At 34.9% G+C, this 12,570-nt stretch overlaps 1 protein-coding gene across 1 annotated transcript in view; it reads right to left on the bottom strand.

Annotated features, from left to right (window-relative positions):
• The window catches only part of LOC129238687 (uncharacterized), an 85,053-nt gene extending 73,121 nt beyond the window's left edge, over positions 1-11,932 (bottom strand). The window contains exons 1-2 of the mRNA XM_054873804.1: positions 11,867-11,932; positions 510-600 (exon numbers count right to left, since the gene is read on the bottom strand). The gene's annotated coding sequence lies outside the window, so the exon portion shown is untranslated. The remainder of the gene's footprint in view (positions 1-509; positions 601-11,866) is intronic.
• Positions 11,933-12,570: the final 638 nt, after the last annotated feature.

Raw genomic sequence — 12,570 nt, 5'->3', positions numbered from 1 at the left:
ACACAAGGCCATACACGTCTGTCGAGACTCACCAAAAAACTCCAGGAGCTTGGCAGGGAAGTTTTAATGCAACCTCCATATAGTCCGGACCTGGTACCAAGCGATTACCAGTTTTTTCTCTCATTGCAAAATTTCCTGAGTGATAAGAAATTTGTATTAAGAGAAGATTGAAAAAATCCTTTAATATGGCAACAAATTATAGAACAAAACGGTGCATACATGACCGGACACTACGAAATAATGTATTTATTTTTCCACCAAACGAGATGGCACAAAATTAATCACCCTATCGGTAAATTTGTACTCTTTGCAAACGGGAAACTTGTGAACTACAAGAAAACAGACAAGCAATGGAGCGCGTAAAGGTCAAAATAAAGAGTTCCATCACTCGAAATCATTTCAAATTAATTTCTAAAAATTAGTGCCATTTAACGACAAATAAGTCTGTTCAGATCGAATAATTTTTTGGAAATAAAAAAATGTTAATAGCAAGAAACAAATGCACTCACCCCAAAAACACGCGAATCAAATTAATCCAAATCGCTTATCAGCAACTGTCCAAGTATTCCTTTTAGGCAAAGTGTTTTAGTTTAGGAGTTGCTACAAAAAAAAAAATCAAAAAATCATATAAATAAATAATATAAATAAATAATAATAAGAATCATATAAATAAATAATAAAAAATAATAATTCAATTATTTAATCAACTTGTGCAAAATGCGCTTTGATTTGTGCCACCGAATGGAGATGTACCCAAAAATGAAGACTCCCACGCAAACGAAGAGAATTGAATAAGAAAGTGGGGGAAGAAATAAACTGCTAAATGCCATATATTTATATTTGTATGTATCTATGTACATATGGGTATATGTGCTTTTATATGAGTGTATAATAAAGAGGAAATTCGGCGCAGCTTGACTATCCGCGCACCAAACGGGCTACGTGTTTACCTCATTTCTTTGCGCTTGGCTTGGCTTAGCTTAGCCATGGCTTGGCTGGCAGCATGCAACTAGCAGACCGATAAAAACAAGACAAATAGCAAATACGGCCATAATATGTATTATTAATTAGTGCCTGCGCGCTTGCGTCTGCAACCGAGAAATATGGATCAGTGGATCAATGGCATGAATAGCGGCCGCAAGAGAAGCCGTCAAGTAGACGTCGCTGCGACTGGAGTAGAATGTTAAAAACCACCACAGACGCTCATACTTCTATTTAGATACAAAAACACCACAAACAATATCTAGCATATAAATATGGCTTTGCACTAAAACCTCTATGCATTACCGAACTGATGGATGGGAGAAAATGCAACAACAGTAAATACATGCATACATACACACGCACATATACTCACATACATGCATGTGCATAGAAGAAACAATAAGAATAAAAGCTAGAAAAGACTAGAGAAAAAATGAAGCGCAAGTGGCGTTTGAGCTTCTTTCAGCAAAATTTTCAAATAGTAATAAGAAAATGCACAACAGAGACGTGCCACAAATACACATTGACACACATGCTTCGGATACATGTACATAAGTGTAGATGTGTGTATTTACATACGTACATACGTACATACGGACATACGAAAAAACAACAAGCGAACGTGCGCGCATGCGCAGCAAGTCAAGCGGGTAAAATTCGAAATTTGCGCACTGAGAAAAAGTGAGAGAAAAAAATCGATGTTAAGAAGCAAAAAAATGACAGCGTTGCGGTAAAGAAAATATGGCAAGTGTTCACATGCACACATACATTCTACGTGGATATTTCTATAAATATATTTATGTACATATACACACACACATACGTAAATTTGTTCTCACATGTCTCATCACTTAAATGTTGCTAAGATAAAAACAATATTTGTAAAAAATATAATAACCATGGACGTGTGTGTGTACATTCATATAAACAACAACAAATACAAATACTCGCAACAATAAGCAGCGAAAATAACAGCAATGTTAATAAATATAACAAAGTTAGAAAGGTTGGGAAAAAATCATAACAGCTCATGAGTTGGTAATTTAGCAGCTTTGCGCAAAGCCAAACCAGAACAACACAAGACACAATCAGACACGATCGACAACAGACCCAACAGACCAACAGACTAACAGACAATGTGAAAGACACAAAGAACGGTAAAAGCGAAAAATGGAAAAGAAAAAAATTGTATTGTAAAACATGGGAGAAATTTATTGGCTTTGTAGCAGGTGGCTAGCACTGCAAAAAATAATAATTTCCAGAAATGCAACAATGATTTTGATAGCGTGGAGCTGAGGAAGTGAATATAAAGCTTTATATTGTAGAAAAGACAGGCTATTTGTATATTGTTTTGATTAGAGTGAAAAATTAATATTTATTTTAATTCATTATCTCAAGTAACAATTAAGACAAGCGTTTAGTGAAAAGTAGTGACCATAAATTAATTCCAATTCCAATTCACCAACGAAAAAATAATTCAGCACAACTTCGCTTATTTTCATAAATTTCGACTCCCTTCTCAATAGACAGTGAAAGCCTCCCTATGATATTTATATCAGAGCGCATTAATATATTATACATATATGATACTATATACTAGGTTGTTCAAAAAGTTTTGCGGTTCGATAAGAGAGGACGTTGCTACTAGCCTAAATTTTGTTTTTGTTATATTGGTGCACTCTTCATATGAACGTATGCGAAGTTTCATTTCAATCTGTCTATTGATTCTTTGTTTACAAGCCATTTAATATCGTTGTGTCACAGTATTTTCAAGTAAGTAGAAAAATCAAGTATCGTACAGTGATTGAATTTTTATTTCTGGAAGTTTAAAAGCAACGGAAATTTATGAACGAATGTTGTAAGTGTAAAGGACCTTTCGCCTTCTATTAGAACAATAGAAAGATGGGTTGCTGAAATAAACGTGGCCGTACAAGCCTTGAAGAGGATCCACGTCAAGGACGTCCAAAAAATGCAACAGAAATCGTAGAAAAACTACAGGATATGGTTGTAGAAAATCGTCGAGTGACTGAAAGAGTTTGAGTAAAAGCCCTTAGGCATCTTATTGGTCAACGAGAGCAATATTTTGACTGAAGTATTAGATATTGGAGAGCGCCGTAGCCGGATGGGTTGGTGCGTGACGACTATTCTGTATTCAGAGAGAACGAAAACGTTTTTTCTAATAGCGGTTGCCCCTCGGCAGACAATGAGCAACCTCCAAGTGTATTTCTGTCATGAAAAGCTCCTGATAAAAATATCTGCCGTTCGAAGTCGGCTTGAAACTGTAGGCCCTCCATTTGTGGAACAACATCAAGACGCACACCACAAATAGGAGGAGGAGCTCGGCCAAACACTCAAAAAGGGTGTACGCGCCAATTATATATAGGTATATATATATATACCTATATTGTTTTTCAGAAAGCTGCCGTAATCACTAACAATGGAATAAAAACACATTCGAATGCGCCTTTATCAGCCATCAGCAACATTTTGCAAACTGGTAACGTAATAAATTATAAATATTATTTAGACCAGCTGGATGAAAAAATTCGTGAAAAAGAAAAACAAAAACAAAATCCACTTTGCTAAAGAAAAAAGAAAAAAAAAAAAAAAAAGAAAAACATTATTTTTCATCAGGACATTGCACCGTGCCTGAAGAGCATTTTGACAATGGCTAAAATCCATGAATTAAAATTCAAATTGTTGGAGCATCCACCGCATTAACCAGATTTGGCCCGTAGCGACTTCCATCTGTTTCTAAACTTAAAAAAATTCATACATCGAAAGCGTTTTTCAGCAAATTATGAGGTCAAGGAAGCTATGCAAGCGTATTTTACAGCCCTTCCCGATTCTCACTTCAGGGATGGAATTTATAAATTGGAATCTTATTGGAACAAGTGTATTGATCTTCAGGGAGACTATGGGAGACTGACTAATTAAGCGTATTTCAAATCATTCATCAAATTCATTTAAATCCATCAAATACATTCAAATCTATAAAATTGTGTTTTCTTTTATCGAACTGAAAACTTATTGGAGGACTTTGGTTAAAAATATGTAATAGGAAAATTTTCTATTTATAATAGGAATAATACTATTTTATCTCAAAAAATACAAAGCTTTTATTTAACCACCTATTTTTATGTGTGGCATAAAAAAGTCAAACAATTTTATGGTATTTTAAATGTAATTCTGGAATTTCCAAAGCTGCTGTATTTTTAATACTTCAAAACATCATGATCTATGATCAAAAAGTACCGGGAATGTTTAATTTAAACGAACCGCGCAAGTGGGAACCGGTCCATATTTTTTTCTTATGTTGGTAAGACTGTAAGACACACATCTGTCATTTTTAGCGCCATCAGATCGTTTCAGATCTTGCATGATGATAGCGCGCTATCGCACCGAGCCGAAATTGTGCTGGATTATTTGACCAAACACCAAGTAAATACCATCGTGCAATCACCGTATTCACCCGATACGGCCCCGTGTGACTTCTTTTTGCTTCCCAAGTTGAAGTTACCACTTCGTGGTAGGAGATTTCAGTCGATAGATTAAAGAGAGACGACGCAGGAGCTGAAGGCCATCCCTTCGTCGGCCTACCAAGAGTGCATGGAGAACTGGGCTAAACGTTGGCACATGTGTGTTGCTTCAGGCGGGTCATATCTCAAGCGGGAGATAAAATAAATTTGCCTGAAATTTAACTCTATTTGTTTTACTTAAACATCCGTGGTACTTTCTGATCATAGGGTATATTTAAAGGCATTAAGTAGCCCTTTTTATTTTCAAATTTGTTTTTCATCAGCGTCTCTTTCCAAATTTTTGTAAATTTTTAGAATGCTCGCAACCATAACAGATAAACCACAACAACAACAACAACAACAAAACAGAAACATTCACCAAAATTTCTTTGATTTTCTCGCCTTCTCGGCTTGTCATTATTTTATTTCTGCTTTTGTTGTTACTTACTGCTAATTGTGGTGCTAGAAATTAGAAAGCATAAAATTGTCATCCAACCAAGTGCTAACAGTTTACTTCAGTATAACAGGGTAATCCAAATTCAAGTATATTGTTGAGTCGTATGTTATTTTGACATTGGCAGCTTTTTCCCACTAAAAAGTGACTGTCAATTAGTATCAAAAATCTGGGAATGAAATGAATTGTGCGTTGGGAATTATTGCAAATTTATTACGGAATTGCCTGCTGCGCTGTGTTGCCTAGACTTAGCGCTCATTCTGAAGCATTTTTGAATATGGCTCGTTTCCATTTCAACGGTTATGGTAGTACCTAAAATGTCCACACCGAGAGGGTCAGAAGCCGCGTATGTGATTAGCGAGCAGTCAATGCATTGGTAGAGAGTGATAATGCTCGAATATTGGCAGCGTTGGTAATCATTTTTTTTCTATTAACCAAAATGCAGCCGTTTCGATCAAGAGTGAGCGCTACAAAGCCATGCTACTGCAATTCTATGTGGACAGAAAATCCAAAAATGAAAATATGAGCTAGGAAGATCTTTAGGTTCAGAGAGATGGGGCATATTTCGTACAACTAACTAAATATTTGATACTTTCTACACAAAGTTCAGCTATGAGCCGTTTTGGCGATGTCAGTTACTCAGCTACGGTTTCATCTCTTTCGACATCCTTTAGTGGCATATTGGCAGTTCAATCAAAGATTCCTATTGCCTGCCTGGAGAAAACATTTTTTTTCTATGCCTGCAAAGGGCATCGACTGAAGTCAATCGTATTCCCATTGAGATTAGGTTGCCGATTGAGATTTAGGTTTTTGTGCTTTTTAGTAAGTGTGTTGTGTTAAAAATATACTGGTTATTGGGCCACCCTTTATTTGTCTTTAGAGAAAATTAAAAGTTTAAATGCACATTTGAGCATACATATACAGTTTAGTGTTTATCTTTGTTAATTTGGGAATTCATAATTCGTTAGTAGTACTGTGCACCACATAAAATGTTGAAAATCCGTTTTGACTTCAGTTTCTGAAGGTATTTATCGCAACAAACAAAATTCCAATTGAGTTTTCCTGGTGCCTCAGAACTGGAAAAATAGCATTTTTCTGCCTTTTACCCATTTTGGGTTCATAGCTTCCAAACCATCCACAGTTCAATGGTCATCTTCTTCTTTTGCCTAGGCTTATCCTATTTTCGGGGCGGCTCTCCTTCGATATTTTCAGGTCACACGGCCCAGTGATCTCAGTCATCTAGCTGCCAAACCCGGACAATGGGGGGTAGTAGAAAAGTTATTCGAAAACAAAATTGAATCATTAATTTTACGCACACTTGCACAAACATAAATTGAGTAACGAAAATGTTTCGAGTCATTTCTTTAATAAAAGCATCATATACAGTGCAGGTCTTAACTCTACATACAGCAGCATGTTTTCTTATTTCGCAGAAGGTATACAATAATTGAAAAACATTGTTGATGTAGTTTTTTTCGCAATCCATATTTATTCATAAATAGACTTATTTTATACTTTCTGGCAAATAAGAAAGCATGCTGCTGTATGTAGACTTAAATCCTTCACTGTACATATTTTTTGTCAGGAGTCCAATTTTTAATTAAGTGCAAATTAACTGGCATCATGACTTTTGCAAGTTACCATGGCAACGCCGCAACTAAATGAGTTCAATACTAACTTTTATTTGCAATTAATTGCGCACTTCACTAGTGTTTTTCCTATTTTATTCATCTTTTGTAAATTTACGGAATATTTAAGAAGCAGTCGAGTAGAATAGAGGCTATGACATTTGACTTTGCGGCAGTAATGCATTTCCTGTAGTCGAGGCCAACAAAGCTCTGAGCTCTGCAGGTTTTTTAATGCACTGTACAAATAACTGTATCATAATAACTGTATTGAACCTTTGAACGCGGCTTAAAATAAAATTTAGGGTATACTAAATTCGTTCAGCAAAAAAATAATCAACTTTCTCCTTCACATATACGAGCATACTTTCGATTACTCCGCAGCAAAAAAAAAAAAATTAACAAATTCTTGTACTATGAAATTCACCGAGGCTCAGCGAAGTACCTAGCAAAGGAGATTGATAATAAAATTGATAGCGGATATACATAAATCTAGTTTTAGTATTTTTATTTTGTAAGCTTAAGAGCACTCGAATGTGACTTCAAATTGAGGTCAAAATATCGGTAAATACAAAATACAAATAATTTAATTTATTTTATTTATTGTAAAACCGGCCTTGAGCGCAAAAATAAAGACACGAAACTAAATATTTGAAGACCATTGAAACAATTTAAATCATGTGCAAGTTGGCACAAAATTAATCACCCTATCGAAAGATTTATAATTTTTGCAAATGGCATCGTACGTCAATCATGTGTTTTTGACACTTGCACTATACAAACACGCCCATAATGAAGTACGTAGAGGTCAAAATAAAAGCCATTTTATTATTTAGTAAAAAAACTATTCAAAAACAATTGGATGATTAATTTTGCGCCACCTTCTAGGTGATATAGTAAATTTGTGTTTTTTGTTTTACATACTCCAGAAAGATTAAAAGGAGTCGACGTTTCGATACAAATATTCCTCTTAGTAAGGGACAGCCAATATTACTTTCCACATACGGGTAATTCCTCAATGCGCAAATAAGTAGTTGAGGGGAAGGCCCCAATTAAGGATTGGTTAAAACAAATTACATTACATCTTTAAGCATTTTGGAAAACCGAAGTAGTCAGCCGACTTTTAGCTAATATTAAATACTAAAGGGTTTTACAATAATAGGTGTTATCTATCGGTATCGAGAGATGATTAACGAGTTTTTATGAGACAAGACGGCGCTACCTGCCACACAAGCAACGACCCCATTGATCTTTTACGGGAAAAGTTTCCGGACCGTGTTATCTCTCCAAGAGGTGATCACAATTGGCCACCGAGATCTTGTGATTTAACATCTTGGGACTTTTTTCTTTAGGGCTACGTGAAAGGGAAGGTCTACGCCAACAGCCCAGGGTCGATTCAAGACCTCAAAGAAGGAACTCGTGAGGCTATCGAGGACATAAGGCAGCCACTTTGCAATTCGGTTATGGAAAATTTCATGAAAAGGATATTGTCCTGTAAGCGTGGACGTGGTGGTCATTTACCTTTTCTATTATCGGCATGCCTTCCTCTTTATAATGAAATAAACAACCGATCACTTATATTCAAAAATAGCATTTTTCTTTGAATATCAAAATAACAGCTCTTATTGGAAACCCCTTTACATCGTTTAGAGGCCTTTTAATAAATTTAAGAAACCTTAAACAAACTACATTTCACAGTGCAACTTATTAGAGAGTATTGCAACTAGTAACAGCTGTGTGAACGTTTTTTTACTGTAATATTTGGGGAAATGAATACAGATATTATTAAATATTACTTAGTTAAAAAACCTATGTGAAATTTAGGGAAGCAATTAATACGCAGGTCGACAAAAAAATTCTTTTTTGGATTTTCTCTTTTAATGCATAAATTCTGACGCTAAATATTGAAAGCACCAAATTATCTATGCTTAGCTTTTAGAGTTTTCTTCTAACTGTTTTACGTCGCTAAAGGGTTTAATACGAGAAAGTTCGTACGAGTACAAAAGTACAATAAGAAAATCACTACGGATGTTCACTTTTGAATGCTATTTTTTATTATTATAATATATTTCTCATTTATTATGTAAGCCATTAGTAATCATTATTTTCGAATTGAAAAGACTCAAAGGATCAGCAAAATATTTTCAGATTTTAAGTTAGAAATAAATAAAAAAATAAAAAATAATAAAATAAAAATTAATAGCATTATAAAAAAATAGTAATTTTTGTCTAAATTGGAAAAATTGAAAAGACTCAAAAGATGAGGAAAATATTTTCAGATTTTAAGTTATAATAATAAAAAAAAAAAAATTGTAAAAAAATAGTAAATTTTCACCAAAATTAAAAAAAATTATCTCGTTTCTATGATGCTGAAATCTGGACACTTAAAGCTAATGATATAAACCAGCTATTGCGATTTGAAATATCCATAATGAGAAAAATATACGGTCCTATTCGGCTTGAAAATGACACGTATCGCATTTGGAAGAACCCAAAAAAGGGTGTTTACTTTGCGTCCAATTGGAGGAAGAAAGAGAGGCCGACCAAGAAAGAGATGTCCTGATGACGTAGGAGCAGACTTAAAAGCGATGAACGTTCGTAATTGGAGACATGAGGCAAGAGAGTGACTGAATTTGAGGAGGATTGTTGATGAAGCTATGGTCCACCACAGACTGTGAAGTTAAGAGAGAAACAAAAGCAAACTTTCATCCAGAAAAGATATATTTCTCTCAATAAGTGACCAGAAGGTTAGGCTAGGAATATTTGGCTAATCTGAATAGATCTCGCATACACCACAAGGGTCCGTAGTGTTACCCGTGTTGTTGGAGTAATGTTAAACATATTTCGTGATATATGTCTTGGCTAGTTTTCATACATGTCTTTCAAGTTTTTTGCCAGCAATATTTTTCAGATATCAAAAGTATACCATTCCCAGACAGTTGTAACCAGTTCTGCTTAGAGCAGGGCAGTAGCAAAAGAAATGCGCTAGCTGCGTCATATGGAGTGAGACAATGGCCCGTTAGTACTAACCAGAAGCCAGATCAAAAAATCGCGTCAAACGCTTATATTATTGGTAAATAATTTTAATTTAATTAAGAAACCACATATATTTATTAAAAAATATGTTTCATACATTTTCTCAAACTTGGACATGAAAATCATTTTCTCAAACTATGCTGAAAATCAAAAATCTGTCAACAAATCTAATAAAGCATTCACACCTCCGTGGTATACTTAATCTGGCTCACAATTTTATATATAATTTTGTTTTTAATATTTGACAATGTTGAATAAAAGGCCAATAAAGTTTTCTTTATATATTTTTTCACGAATAAGCAATGTTTGGAAAATAGTGAAAATTTGCTACCGAAATTTTGTTTCGGTACCACCAGACGATTCAAACACAGATATAAGTTATTAAAACTATTCAGATTCCTCTTTGTTCTTTAGCCAAAAGCAGCTCGGAAGCCATCTCCATAACCGATGCTGATGGTCTATGGGAATAAGAGTGACATCACAAATTATAGATCTATTAACTATTTATGCCATTCATGCATGAAGCAGTAAAATGAGAGAAAACATTTTTTCTAATAGTAGTCGCCCCTCAGCAGACAATGACAAACTTACGAGTGTTTTGTATTTCTGCCAAAAAAAATCTCCCATAAAAAACAATTGCCGTTCGGAGTCGGTTTAAAACTGTCGGCCAAACACCTATCAAAAGTTTACAACCCATTTATTAATATTTTTTATTTATTTATTTTTTTGTTTGTTACGAAATTAACAATTTCGAATTTCAACACGGTTTTGTTAGTGGAACTCTAGTCTATGGTGTCTAACCTTGCCATTTGTTTCTTTATGCATAGCTTTAAGGCTAGTTTTCAAGTAGGCACCTTCGAAGGACCTTGATAGGGTCCCTCATAAAGTTTTGTGTGTTTGTAAGATTGTCATGGCAGTAGAAAAAGCATCAAAAATAACGGAGCCGTATATGCTTCAATTAAATAAGGTTAGTTTATGGTGGTAGGCGGACTGCACGACCAACTCACTTAGACCTTACAGCTCCATTGTGATATCACTGTGTCGCATAGGGAGCCCATTTACTTTCCTTCGTTGAACCATTTTGTGGCTCTTGTGACACGTAGAATTGATCCCAACCCCACGCCAGATAGTTCTATAAGAAAATTGAAAAAATTCTTACCTACTTCAATGAACAATAAATAAAAAAATAAAAAAAAAACACGGCTGCACGCTATTGACGAACATTGGCATCTTTCGCTGCATTTTCGATACACGTTTCGTATTAGCGTCTACCGTTTCAAAGTCAAATCAATTTACGAAGTGAAGGCTTTTGATCCAAGGAAACATCAAAACCTTGCCAAATGGGCTTTGCAAAAGTTATATGCGCACCTATTGGAAATTTCGACCTTTCAAACAGTCTTGTTGTGCCCAAATTTGTACACTTCTCTAAATATTTAATCCAATTAAACAACCATCAGCAATCCAAGCACAGTCTTCAAGTTTTTTTTGTTTTACTTCTAAGAGTAAAGATTATTTTTTCTCATTTTACTGATACTCCAATTATATTTCTCTGCATGAGCCGTGCTTCTTTAAACGATTTAAGCAATTTTTTTTATTTTTATTTTTTCATTTTATCCGGCTATTAGAAAACTATGCCTATGGGCTCCCCCATTGCGCTAAAAACAATTATGTGCCTAGTTATATTCTTATACATATGTATGTGTATATGTATATGTATGTATGTGTATGCATTTAAATATTTATCTAGCCAAATGTAACTTATTCGCAATTATCGATCATTAAACTCTCCATTGATGTGCACAAAGTATAACCGCCAAATATCGGTCAACGTGTAGCTCGGACCCATAAACACACACTCTCATACACATACGAGTACATGCACATGCACTGAGTGTGCTGCTTTCTTTTCATTGTGTTTTTTTTTTTCTTGTTTTGCTGTTTTTTGTATTCATCGCCTCTACTCTGCCAATGCGGCCAAGATGAACTTCGTGTTGAGCAGTTATTGCTAAAAATGTTATTGTTATTGTTTTATTGTTACTCTTACATTTTTACATTTAGAAAATTTTTCGTTCTAAGTATATTTCTAAAAATATTTTCTTAGCATACTGAAATAGCCAATGGAGTTTTATATGAAATCTGTTATATTTTATATGTTTGATTTAGTCTACTTAGCGTGATCCCCAAATTTACTAGCCATAAAAAACAGAATCATTAAAAACTCAGGTGTACTGAGCGGCAGTAATTCGCACCTTATTAACACACTTGCCGGCGTACAGCAACAAATAAGCTGGCTTGGCTGCGATGGTGATAGCGATTTGGTAGCTGATGGCGTTAGCTTAGACAGCAAATCTTTATTTTGTTTTTATTTTAATTTTTTTTTTTGGGGGGGTTTTTTGGTAATAAACTCACTTGCTAGGCTTGGTTTCTTTTTATGTGGTTATTGTTTTGTTTTTAAGCGTTTTCTTTTATTTTTCACCGCCTTTTATTACCACCTCGATACTCCTATACCGTTTTTCTCCTTTTTTCAACTTTTATTTACTTTTTCACAATTCTTCTTTATAAATATTTTTTTGCGCTGTTTCTGTATCAGTCTACACAACAACACCAGACACACACCAAAAACAGTTATGCGCCAACGAGCAGTCTTTAGTTGTTTTAGCCAGAGAAGTGGAGCGCCTTTGTTGTTCTTGGCTCTTTGACTGTTTCGGTTGGTTTGGTTTGTCTGAATGGTTGGTCGGATAGCCGGTCTATTCGTTCAACATTACTTGCTTTTCAACACTTTTTTATTTTTTCCTTTCTTTTATGTTTGGTATTATTCCAAAACACTGACTTAGCACTTGAGTCTTTGGTCTGCTGAGGTTTGGCAGACTCATGTAGTTCAGTGTGGCACAGTTGTGGCAATAACGGCAACAGGCGAAACGCAGCCGATAACACGTGTGCACGCAACGAGTGA

This window comes from Anastrepha obliqua, chromosome 2, assembly GCF_027943255.1.
Source record: "Anastrepha obliqua isolate idAnaObli1 chromosome 2, idAnaObli1_1.0, whole genome shotgun sequence".
In the NCBI taxonomy this organism is placed as follows: domain Eukaryota; kingdom Metazoa; phylum Arthropoda; class Insecta; order Diptera; family Tephritidae; genus Anastrepha; species Anastrepha obliqua.
The sequence above is the reverse complement of the archived record's forward strand: the minus strand, read 5'-3'. Positions and strand labels throughout refer to the sequence as shown.